Raw genomic sequence first — 7,277 nt, forward strand, 5'->3', positions numbered from 1 at the left:
AAGTGGGGATCATGGGTTTTTAGTGGTTAAATGTGTATTTAAGCTTCCTTACCAGGGTTGGAACTTGAAGCGGTGTAAGAGAAAGAAGAATTGTGTGAAACGTGATGGATACAGTTAGAATTTAGGCATATGAACCTATCAAACAACTTCAACATTTCCAGAATTTTCAGACGATTTCTGCTCTTGCAAAAAAGCAAAGGTCAATCAACAATAAACTAAAATATGAGGAGAAAAGGGTGGCATTGGAGGGAGAGGGAATTGTTAATTTTATTGGAATTTAATCTCTAGTTGGTTAATTGAAATATTCATAATCATCATCAACCCATCAAGTATACAAAGCGGTGAACATAAAATAAAGTACAATAAAAAAAGAAACTTGTATCTGAAGCAAATTTAGAAAACTGTATCTTGATAATGGGCTTGTTGCAATCATTCCATCACAATACTCGGTCTAATTCAACGTAAAATACCAATCTCTCTTGCATCTTAAGCAAATTTAGAAGAGCATGTTCTATCTTGTCAAGATATCTTGATGATAAAAGTATCTGCATTATTTTAAGACTTTATTGATGTAGGTAGCCTGCTCTATTGAAACCAAAGGGGCCAGTTTGGAAGCTGTAGAAATGCAAAAAAAAAATTTAAAAATTAAAAAAAAATTAAAAAAATTAAAAATCCAAGCACACAATAAAAGGAATGCATATAAAAATAAAATATAGAACAACAATCCATTGGAAAAACTAACGTCAGAAGAAGAAGATTCGTACACCAGAGACGTACTAAAGCCTAGAATTCACATACAAATTCAGGATTTAGCTTCAAAAAATTAGAGTTATGGATTAGTTTTTTTTCAGAAACGATATTAGTACTTTCTTGTGAAATGAATGTAGAAATGTCAATTATACCATGGTTACATGCAAAGAAAGACATAAGGAAAGACACCTGTCCAACTAAAAGCTTCTTAAACATACATGACATCAGCTTGTTCCATTATCTTCCTCGTAATCCCTAGGATTGTCAAAACAACATTAAATCAGCTGAAGTTGTGAAATATTTATCAATATTTTAAAAGAAGAATTAAACCAAACAGTTGGTGTACATACAACAACAACAAAAGCATGAAGGTAAATGATCTGATGCATTCTACCCTATTTTATAAGAATAACCTAGATGTTTATACATGTTTATTTTTTTTTCTTTTGTTGTGTAGTTAAACCCATACATCTTTGTGACAGGTAAAATAACACAAATAGAATTATATAAGATATAGATTAGGAGAAAGGGGGTATACAGGATCCGTTTGTGACAGTAAAAGTGTTAATCGACTCCCACTAGTGCTTGTGAAAATTTTGCAGTGTCTATTAAGTATTCCAAAGAAAATAACAAGTAGAAGCGATGGTGAGATACAGATTGGAGCACACGGGTTGCCTAAGAGAGCGATGATGGTCCAAATAAATCTTTGCCTCCAGAGAGAAAGAAGAAGAGAAGGAGACGGTTCATATCTAGTTAAAAGACCCGATTTACCGAATGGGTATGGAGTCGTCAATAGGTTAAATGAATTTTAGGTAAGAAAGAGTGAGGATCACAGAAAAAGTGGATATTACCTGGTATATAAGGAGAGATTGAATGGAGTCCATAGGCGGTGGTGCTAACCGAAGGGTATTTGACAACGTGTGTTCAATTAGATGATGACTCAGGTTGCAATAAAAAGGATCAGTGGCATGCAACTTTGGGTGGAACGCCACTAACAATAAGAAAAACCCATGGTGAAGTCTCTTGCCTTAACTCAACAGTGATATCAAAATGAATGGAAGAAAGAAGGCAGGCAGGCATGCAGCTCTCTATGAGGAAACGTCGTCGTTTGTTGAAATCCACGTGTATAAGTTGAGCATCTAAAAGAAGGTTTCACGTATAGGTAATTGATGATATATATATATATATATATATATATATATATATATATATATATATATATATATATATAAGAACATTTGAGAACAAAATTTAGTGTATGACCTTCAAAACACGTGCGTTCCTTTTTCTAATTAACTTCAGGGGTATTTCCGTAACTTTGCTCTTATGAACGATTTTCATCTAATTTTGTTTTCATGTTTGACGTAACTTTGATCGAGAGTATCAGTTGAGAACAAAGTGATTTGTTATGATTTTGACGAAATTGCTTCTAAATCTCAGGGATTTCTACGATTTTGTTCCTAAATTCACTGCGTTTATTCATCGATTCTTACAGAATAAGTAATTGCATCATCGTCGAAGAAGTTAGGTTTAACAGTTCGTTCTATCAAAAGGTAAAAATATTCACTTTGTTTAACTTTTTTTTATTATTAAACACTTTGCACTTGTATTTATTTCATCTATTCTAGTAATCGAATCGGTTATTTAACATTTTGAGTTTGAAAGGAGTTAGGTTTAACATAATGTTCATCAAAAAAGTTAAAATCATCACTTTGCATAACTTATTTTGATCATTAAACGTCGATTTTTGCATTGTAACTGCATTTACGAAGTATAAATCGAAAGTTTTAAGTTCGAAAGGAGTTAGGTTTACATATTGTTCGTTGAAAAAGTAAAAATCGTCACTTCGCATAACTTATTTTGATCATTAAACATCAATTCTTGCATTGTAACTACATTTATGAAGTATTAATAGAAATTATCCGGTACGAAGCTAATAATTGTGATTTATGCTTGCAGAAAAACCTAAAACATTCAAAAAAAACATGTGATTAGTATATGTTTAAAGTCGTATTATTTCATTCACATGTGATTAATATCTTTTATTAACAGTTTATGTTTAACTATTATAGAAATAGATCATTGAGAAAATCACATTTTATTGATATCTTTTATAAACTATAATACAATGCGTTAAATCATATATGATTAATATAAGTTATAATATTAAATGTTTTAGTCATATATTATTAAAATCATATGTTATTACTATGTTTTATATACACATATACATTCAATCGTATTTGATTAGCATATGTTATGAACATTTACATTTTATATTATAGTGTTTGAAAATATATATTATTAATATTTTTTATAATAATAAATGTTTATGTTGTTAATAACAGGTTCTGTTGTTTGACAATGTCTTTTACAAGCGATAATGTGAATTTTTTTATAAATGAAGATCAAATTAGTATTTTTGTTGAGAGTATTAAAGATGTTGATGAAGATGTTGAACATTTAAGTCATCAAAACCAGAACTACAATGTTTCATGTAAATTTCATTTTAAATACTTATTTAATTAGTTATGATTATATAAGTATTTCATTGTTTTTTAATTATTGATGAATTGACAATTGAATCTGTTTTGTTAATCGTATGTGATTATTCGTTAGTTTTTTAATAAGTCTGTTTAATATAGTGTTAATCATATATGATTATCCATTTTTTTATATTTAAACAACTATTGACACATGTTTAGTTTATCTATGTTCAATTTTGTCTTGTAATCACAAATGATTATATAAGGAATTCATTATTAACCATATGTTATTCTTTGATTATATTGGTGAATGTTATACTTCTTACAATGATGCAATTCATGCAGTAGGATGAGTACAAGTTATGTATCATATTTTTACATGTCATAGGTTATGCATGATATCAATCCAAATGTTCCTAAAGAGTTTAAACCTGCTAAGTCAATGAGGTTCAAAGATATTCTTGAGGGAGTTAATTTTTATAAAAATATATGCAAAGAAAGCTAGTTTTGGTGTTCGTATGAACACATTAAGGAAAGATGGTGATATAATAAAGCACATGTATGTTGTTTGCAACACGATGGGTAAACCAAAAATAAATTCAACGGAACGTAATACAATCTACAAGGTGACAGATTGTAGAGCTAAAATTATTGTGAAATGTGTCAAGGAAACTGGTGAGTATAGGTTTGACAAGTTTAATGCACAACCACAAGCTTAAAGATACATTTCACTTGAAAATTTCAAGGAGTCTTTCATATTCTGACAAGGAGTTCATTGTTCGAGATTCTACATCGAAAATGGGTGCTACAAAACCTTACAAACTCAAATCAACCTTGAAAGGCGGTTTTCAACATGTAAGGGGAAAGGATGTTGTCACACCCCCGAACCGGAACGACGAAAATGTTCAGGGGCGGATGACGTCATTGTACAGTATCATTGCACAAAGCTTGTTTAAGCGTTTGGAAAACGGCTTATTGTTTACTCCCCAAGCTGAAAGTCATTCCCTTATGTGTTAGGGTAGTGAGCAACTTTGCGATCTTAGAGAAACTTTGTATAAATCTTCGGTAGTAGCCAGCAAGGCCCAAAAACTGGCGTATCTCCGTCGGCGTTCTTGTTGTTGCCCTGTTTGCAAACGCCTTGACCTTAGAAGGGTCCACGTGTATCCCTTCTTCGTTGACTATGTGCCCCATAAAGTCTACCTTTCGGATCCAAAATTCGCATTTCGAGAATTTAGTGTATAGCTTTTCTGCCCTTAATGTCTCCAAGACTTGTCGTAGATGTTGACGGTGTTCCTCCTCGCTTCATGAATAAACCAGTATATCATCGATAAATACTATCACGAATTTATCCAGATATCGCCGGCACACACGTTCATTAGGTCCATGAATATCGTTGGCGCATTGGTTAGACCGAAGGACATCACTACAAGCTCGTAGTGACCGTATCGAGTTCTGAATGTTGTCTTAGGGATATCTCCCTCCTGGATTCGTAGCTGATGATACCCCGACCTTAGATCAATCTTCAAGTAGCTCGACCCTTGCAATTGATCAAATAAGTTGTCGATTCGAGGTAGGGGATAACGGTTCTTAATAGTGAGCTTGTTCAGTTCTCGATTCTTTTTCACGAACAAGACCGGCGCTCCCCAAGGTGAGAAGCTCGGTCGAATAAATCCTTTTAGCAGTTCGTTCAGTTGGCTGGACAATTCCTACATTTTGGCGGATGCTAGACGATATGGGGATTTGGTGGGGTGGCTCCAGGAATCAAGTCGATTCTGAACTCGACTTGGTGTACCGGTGGGATTCCCGGAAGGTCTTCTAGGAATACATCAGGGAAGTTGCAGACCTCGGGAATATCCTTGATGCCTTTCACTTCTTGTTTCTTATCAACGACATGGGCTAAGAAGGCTTAATATTCCTTGTACAGGTACTTCTGAGCCTTGATGCAAGAGATGATTTGTAGATTCTTGCCTGGTTTATAGCCATATACTGAGAGGGTTTCGTTATTTAGTAGATTAAGGTGAACGGCTTTTTCGTAACACAGGATTTCGGCATGGTGAGGACATAACCAAACCATGCCAACGATAACGTCAAAGCTACTGATTATGACCGGCATTAGATCAATTTGGAAGGAATGATTCTTTAGAGTTAGTGTGTAACCTACAAATATATCGTTAGTGTGTTCTGTTTTTCCATTGGCCACTTCTACAGTGAATGTTTCGTTTAGTGATTGGGGTTTCTGCTTGAGTAAGTGTTTAAACTGCTGACTCACGAAGCTTTTCTCCGATCCACTATCGAAAAGTATGTATGCGTATGAGTTATTTAGGAGAAACATACCAGTAACCACGGTGGGATCCCTCATGGCCTCCTCATTCCCCATTGTCAGAACCCTTCCCATACCTTCATTATTTATGTTCTGGGCCTTCGGAGTCCCTCTTATAATGCCCGGTCTCACTGCAGTCCTAGCATATGCGACTCACCCCAGCATTAGCGGCTTGGGTGGTTGGTTGTGTCGGTGTTTTGCATAAATGAGGGGTATGCCCCTTCTTTTTGTAATTCACTGCATTTCCCGGAAGGCTCCGTGGTGGTGGTAGTTACATTTATCACATCTTGGAAGAGTTCCAGCATATTATTTGGCTGGTGTAGGGGCAGTAGAGGCTGTGATGGCATGGGCAGCCATCGTTTTTTGCTTCTTGGTTGGGGCTTGAGCAGGTTAACCCTTCTTGTTGCTCCAAAACTTCCTCTTGTTGTCACCCCGCTTCGGTTGTTCAGGTGCGGGGGGTCATGATGCCTTGACGAATTTCGTGGTCAACAAGAGTTTGTGTCAGACGCTTGGCACTGTCGAAGGTGCTCGGATTGGATGATATGACTATTCCTCCGATTTGAGTGGATAGCCCCCAAATGTAACGTTCTACTTTCTTGGCCTCCGGGGTGACCATTCCAGGGCACAGATTTACCAGCTTACTGAATTAAGTGGTGTAGGTGGCAATATCGAAGCCCTTCATGGAATGTTCCTACAATTCCTGTTCCAGTTTCTGCATCTCGCTTCTTGGGCAGTATTCCTCGAGCATTATCGCCTTCAGATCCTCCCAACTCATAGCTTTGGAAACGGCTAGAGTCAATGTTTTAACGTGGCCATTCCACCACGACAGAGTTGAGTCTGCGAATGTACATGCAGCATACTTGACTTTGAACTCATCAGGACATGCACATATTTCGAGGACGGACTCGGTCTTCTCGAACCATCTTGTTAACGTAACGACCCTACCGTCTCTGTGATACATCTTGGGCTTGTAATTCATAAATTCTTTGTACGAACACATTTGTCGGTGCCCTTGATTCTCACTTTGGTTGGAACTATTGGTTCCGTTTCTGCCTCCGTTGCTATTGTTGCTCATTTGGGCCACAGCAACTGTTACTGCAACCTGAAACACTAAATAGTCCATTTGTGGAGGAGGTGGCAGTGGTGGCGTTGGCGGAGCTGTTAGTGTGTTGTTCTTGCGCCTGTTTGACTTCCTTTGTAGCATACCTCTGCCATAAAGTTTAAAGGTGGAAGGACGATAAGTTTGTGAATAGTTATGAATGAGGCATTACCATTAATGAATGCCTTGTTTTGTATATATATCAAGTCTAGTTGTTATTGAAATTTGCAAACAACTCACAATGTTATTTATCAAACAAACAAACAATTACATAACAAATAGAGACATTTAATGAAATAAAACGCATACCCATTTCATTAATAATTTAGTACTAGTACGTAGTTTCGTGAAAATTGACCTTTAAAAAGGTCTACATAAAGGAGTAACACTAACGCTTACTCGTAAATGAAAACAAAATATGAGTAGTACATGGCCTACTCATGGAAGGTTGTCCCCTGCGGTCCCTAAGACGAAGTCGAAGCGCCCTATATCTCTGTTAACCGATGCTCTGCTGCAATCACCCTCTCCTTAAGAGTCGTGTGCCTCTCATGGTACTTTCTCACTTCCGCTCGAGCGGTGGTAAGGTCCTCGTGGAGGCTGTCAATGAGGTGACATGTGTGAG

General features: G+C 36.2%; 1 long non-coding RNA gene across 2 annotated transcripts; it reads right to left on the minus strand.

Annotated features, from left to right (window-relative positions):
- Positions 1-259: 259 nt before the first annotated feature.
- LOC145051218 (uncharacterized) lies at positions 260-1,751 on the minus strand. 2 transcript variants are annotated; one of them, XR_013683466.1, is made up of 4 exons: positions 1,602-1,751; positions 903-1,005; positions 743-813; positions 260-615 (listed from the first exon to the last, which is right to left on the minus strand). It is a non-coding gene; the product is annotated as an uncharacterized LOC145051218 (long non-coding RNA). The 2 variants fall into 2 exon arrangements; XR_013683467.1 differs by lacking the exon at positions 743-813 and having other exon boundaries at positions 1,602-1,750.
- Between the last annotated feature and the right edge of the window lie 5,526 nt (positions 1,752-7,277).

The sequence above is a fragment of the Lactuca serriola genome, chromosome 5 (assembly GCF_051521515.1).
Source record: "Lactuca serriola cultivar US96UC23 chromosome 5, Lser_US96UC23_V15, whole genome shotgun sequence".
Taxonomy (NCBI): Eukaryota; Viridiplantae; Streptophyta; class Magnoliopsida; order Asterales; family Asteraceae; genus Lactuca; species Lactuca serriola.